The sequence below is a fragment of the Schistocerca piceifrons genome, chromosome 11 (assembly GCF_021461385.2).
Source record: "Schistocerca piceifrons isolate TAMUIC-IGC-003096 chromosome 11, iqSchPice1.1, whole genome shotgun sequence".
Lineage (NCBI taxonomy): Eukaryota > Metazoa > Arthropoda > Insecta > Orthoptera > Acrididae > Schistocerca > Schistocerca piceifrons.
In genome coordinates, this window is record NC_060148.1 from 98,251,409 (window position 1) to 98,257,091 (window position 5,683).

The 5,683-nt window shown below is 37.4% G+C and overlaps 1 long non-coding RNA gene across 3 annotated transcripts; it reads left to right on the forward strand.

Moving 5' to 3' along the window:
- The first annotated feature begins 2,080 nt into the window (after nt 1-2,080).
- LOC124720016 lies at nt 2,081-5,468 on the forward strand. 3 transcript variants are annotated; one of them, XR_007006037.1, is made up of 3 exons: nt 2,081-2,503; nt 2,707-2,875; nt 2,971-5,468. It is a non-coding gene; the product is annotated as an uncharacterized LOC124720016 (long non-coding RNA). The 3 variants fall into 3 exon arrangements; XR_007006036.1 differs by having other exon boundaries at nt 2,707-2,848; XR_007006038.1 differs by having other exon boundaries at nt 2,707-2,824.
- The last annotated feature ends 215 nt before the right edge of the window (nt 5,469-5,683 follow it).

A 5,683-nucleotide genomic window follows, 5' to 3' on the forward strand; every position in this document is an offset into this window, starting at 1 on the left:
AACTTTGTTAAATCTTAGTTAAGGATGCAAAGTTTACGCAAAAGTTATATTTCTGTCTTGTATTGATAGTGCAGATCAAATTTCAGCATGAAATGATTTTTTCACAACCACACTACGCCTTGATTAAAGTAACTGTGATTGTGGGAGTGACTAAGAGTCAGCCAACTGCTGTTCTTTCTTGACACCTATGTGCCCACTATAATGACTGATTTTTAGGCACCACACAGCTTTCTCAGCTGCAGTACGATGCACAGGAAGGCGATAGCCAACTGTTGCTCTATCCACAATCCCCACTGATGTACTTCCCACTGCTGCTGACAATGACAACAATAAATCTGAATGTATGTTTTGCTCTATTTGCATTGCATGCGCAGCTCTTGCTCATTTCATGTGGAACGATGTAAATAATGAATGACCCTTCACCACCATAGCTGTCTGCCACCCATGAGGTTATTTGAATCAAAATTTAGAAGAAAACATAACAATTGTTTATCACTAAGTCTGCCAAAGGTTCACCAAAGCGTTCAACAACAACCACAAAAGTTTTCTTATATAATTCACTAGTATAATCTGAGAGGGGACGACAGAAGCGTCCGATCCCACGCGTCGGCTTTGACCGTGACGTACGGGTGTTGTCGTGTGACGTCAAGACGGCGCGGAGTTTGCCTTGTGAGTGTGGCGTGTTTGTAGATGTCGTCGTGTTGTGGTTTGTTGTGCTCTCTTGTGGTGTGTTCAGGGTTTTCGTTTGTGTGCTATAATGGGCGCAGTTTGCTTTTGCTCATTATCCAGAATTGTTCGAGTGTCGGCTGTGTTTGTAGTGGAATTCGTTTCATTGAGTTAATGATTTTGTGTTAAGCTTAATATAGTGTTGTTTATCGTAGATAGTGTGGTAATTTTAGTAAAATTAATCAGTTGTTGTTTTTTGTTCAGGAATGGATATGACGGATGCCACCACAACAGTAGTAAGTTGCATACAACACAGCTATGAAACTAAATCTGCCGTTTATAACGTTCATGAGTACAACACTTCACGTGCAGCTTTAGTACATACCTCACAGTCTAAACAGATCCTATACATTTATATGCTATGGGAAAATACGATATTCTAGCCACAATCATTTTAACCGATCAGCCTGTTTGCATCCCAGAATCCGAATGTACATTACATTTCCTGTTTTCTCTCTAACAATTTTGTGTTCCGCTTTTCGTCCCTTAGAACTCACAATACCACAAAGCCCATTACTAAATAGGATCTACTTGCCTGGATTTCCAAAGCTGTGCGCCGTCGACGAAAGAAAAGCTTCCTGTAATTTAAATACTGGAGCGAGGGAAGGCGATAGTACCCTTGGAATTTCATACAAAAAACTAAACTATCATGCAACCATTAAATCAATGAAATTTACAGACTGGGCAGACAAGGAAGATAAACACGAAAATAAAAGGAAGGTGGTTGCTTTACTGTGAACTCGATATTGGTTTAAAACTAAGTTTCCGACTTCTTCGAAAGTCGAAGTTTGGAAATACTACCAGTCTACCCGATTTGACCCTTAGCTTGAGGAGTTGCTTGTTGAGAATTACTGGGAGAGACAGGGATATATGCAAATACGTCAGCCCCATAACGCACTAGCAAACCATATTGCAGTCGATAAGACAATTGTTGGAAGGAGAAGATATATTTCACGTATAGTAAAGCACTGCAGAGATACCGATACTCAATTTGGACTTCTTATATGGGTACGGAATATACAATCCGTACCTTACAAAAATTCTTCATTAATAAAGATAAGTACAACTGGTTACAGCAGAAGTTACCATATCTAAAGAATACCTTACCAAGAAATTTTGTGGGTATGAAATATATTCTTCACAGACAAACCAAGGGCGAAGGTGGTTATTGCTATTTTATTAGCAGTATAGAAATAAATACTTGATATAACTACGGAATTGTTTCTTACTCTCAATATTTTCGTGCTGAACTTGTAAAGTAAAATAAGCAGCGCTTGAATACTTCAGTGTTGCTGGGCGCTGCCAACAGATGTCACTGCGAGGCGCCACCTCAGAAAATATGGCTATCATTTTAGCTCCGTTTGCAATTCGTGACTGGCCGAAAACGAGTCGCATTGTAGCAACTTCACCTAAAAACAAAGCTTACGCACACAATTCTGTGGGAGCTGTGACGTTCGCGTTCTGCAGTTGAGCAGTGCTATCTGTGGTAGAAGCAGTGTTTCATGTTTGGAAGCGTGGTCACTGCTTTGGTTTGTTTTCGTAGCAATGACTTGTAACATTTGTGACGGAAATCTTGTTCTCACTGTCATATGCGATTCGGATTGTTATTGAGCATCTTGTCAAAATGCCACGCAAGTGCTGTATGCCCTATTGTAGGGGAAACTACGACAACGGTTTAAAGGTTAGCGTCTTATCATTCCCGTCTGATGAAGCATTAAGATTGAAACGGATCGCTGCAGTTCGTAGGAATGACTGGGGACCCAGTACACAGTTCGTTGTAAGTATCTGTAATTTAAATTTATTTCTATATTGTTACCCTTTTTAATACTGCTATGTCACAGAACTGAATATTCAAATCAATAGCCTATCTATAACGAAGCATAATACTTTTAAGCTCACTTTATGCAGTCCTCAGTTAGATTTCATTTGTCAGTTTACATTCTGCCTTACGTTAACAGTGAAATATATGCTTCTTTTCAGATATGTGAACTGCATTTCACTGCAGACGTCATTGTTAAAATTACCAGTGCTTACGACCCAAAACTGGCAAACTCTGTACAGTTTACAGCACCTTTGGACCGTCCACGTTTAAAGAAACGTTCGTGAAAATTTGTCGTAAAGGGTACTTGTAATCAGTTTACAGATTAAAGTACAGGTTCCTTAATTTTCTTACGATATTGTTAAATATCTAAAATCATTAAACATTGCTATACGAATCTCATGTTTATCTCTCTCTATTTGCAGATGCTGTACCATCAAAGTTGCCAGGAAGACGTACGTATTTATCTTCAAAACAAGCACCAGCTCGAGAAGATCCAGAGGGTCGCGAACGTTTGGGGAACCAAGCACTTGAGAAAGTCATTGAGCAGAGTGTGGAATCACACAAAAAATGATGGAGAAGAGTTCATTTGCTAGTTTAGAAGATTTTAAATCAAAATTATCTGATTGTGAAAAGCACAGTGACTGGGTCACGGGTGTTAAAGGATGCTCCTTATCTAAGTGTTGTGTGTCATGTCGTTATAAATAGTGATTTAGTGTTAAGTGCATTTGTGAAGGAAGCTGAGCTGAATTGTGCTGGTAAGATTAAATTACCAAACCAAGTAAGTGATACTGGTACAGTTAGCAATATTTTGAAAGAGTTGTAAGTGATGTTTCATATAAATGAGGCTCCATTTGAGGCAAGTTTGTCTTGCATTGAAGACATTTTGGAAAACTTGTAAGAAAAATTACCAGAAAGTGAGCATAAAATTAAATTTTTGAAGGAACAAGTTTCATTTCCAAGATTTAATAGTCCAACACAGATTAGGTACGGGAGTGTTTCAATGATTTTATGGTCAGTCCACATGCATATAGGTTTTTGAGGAGTGCTCGTAATTTTTCCATTTCCAGTCCCAGTACTTTGTCAAAACTTTGCAGTAAAATTCCAACTAACCCAATCATTGAGCATCAGAGTCAGCAGTTTCTCAGTTACATACCACAAAAAGTTGGTGCTTTATCTGTGAATGATAAAACTGTAATGTTGATGGATCAGATTTATTTAAAGTCACAACCTGACTATATAGGTGGCAATGTTGTAGGTGGTGCTTTTAACACAGATGTGGTTTTGTGTGCAACTAGTGCTTATGTTTTTATGATCCAGAGTATGGATTCAGTGTACAAAGATGTGGTGCATATTCTCCCAGTTCACACAATTCAATTAAACTTGAAGCAGTGGGATTTCAGGTAATAGTAGTAGCTGACAATAATGCTATTAATAAGAAAGCTATTTCGTACTTTTCTTCCCCCCCCCCCTCCCTCCTAGTGTACAGATAAAATATGTTCATCCTGAGCAGACTTCTGCAGACCGCCCAATTTACTATTTTGTAGATACTGTACACATTTTAAAATGTAAACGGAACAACTGGGGTAATGAAAAGGACCAAATTATATGCTTTCCTTCTTTTAGTGATAGCTTGAAGGGAGGTCTTGCTTCTGTTACAGCACTGAAGGAACTACATTTACTAGAAAAAGGTGAACTATTGCAGTATGGCAGCACTTTAACACTTAAGTCACCATATCCAAATTCTTTGAATGGCAAAATGTGAAATTAGCATTGCGTATTTTTAATAACATGACAGTTGTTGCAATGCAACAACTAGGTGCAAGAAAGAATTTGAAAACTGGGAGAGTATTGCCACATTTGTAAAAATAATAAGTCAGTGGTTTGATATTAAATGTTGAAACGCTGCTGAAGGGTAAAAGGCTAAGAAATGTTTACCAAGAACAGATTACTCTCAATTCAAAACATATTCATGACTTTTTGAGAAACTTTCTCTCGTGGTTGTGTTCATGGGAAGATTGCAATGGAGGAAAGAAATTGACCAGAGAAACACACTTTCCTCTCAAACATACTACTGCAGCCTTTATTGATTTTAGTGAATACTGGCTGTGTGAGAAGAAGAGAACATATTTGCTCTTTGGGAAAATACAGACAAACAGTTTGAAGGACAGGTTTGGGAAATACCGCCAACTTAATGGGGGAAGTTACCATGTATCGCTAAGGCAGGTATTTGGAACAAGGAAAATTAAGGGCCCAGAGTATGTTTCCTCTTGTATTAAAGTCCAAAGTGTTTGGTGATGTAAGACCTAATTATGTTGATGCTGCTTGTTGTAGAATCCCAGGCTTTGAAGATATCGACAACCCAGAGCTATTAAATGTAGTAGTTGATGATAGTGATGTTGATGAAATAGACGAAAACACTTGGCCATTACTCCATTATATTGCTCACACCAAGTGCATCTAAAATAAATTGTCCATATTGTGAAGGGTTTGTAACATCCGAAGAAACAAGACAAGCAGATGATTTGATAATGGCAAATGACAGGGGAGGTTTAACATACCCTAGCAGTGATGTAGTCACATGTGTTTCCTATGTATACTTACACTATAAAAAATTCTTAAAGAAAAGGAAAAATTTGTTCCTGCAACAAGTAAATCAAAGAAATGTGCTTGTGAAAGAAGCAGCAATTAATGTGCCAAAAGACTTACTTCTTGGTTTCCATTGTTTAAAAGGTCACACTCTTGAATCTATCATACATTGTATATTGACTTGCAGTGCAAATATTTTACTAAACAACTTTGTAAAACGAAAAAATGATGTGTGTGTGACAAAAGATGTAAGTATTTATAAAAGAATGAAAAAGTCTTGACATCTGACTCCTTGTCACAAAAAATTGTGAAATAAATGTTTTCTGGAAATTTACTTATTAAAGTGAAGCTTGTTAAGCATCACATGCCCCTTTCTCATAAGTTACTAAATGAAAAAGCTTTTAATAAATGATTTACATTATTTGCGGTGAATTTTTACGGTCTTAGTGTAATGTTATTAACAATCAAGGAAAATCATTATTACTTATGTAGTCTAAACTGTCATGTGGAAGGTAACCTAATTATAAAATGGAATATGCAGCAAGGCAA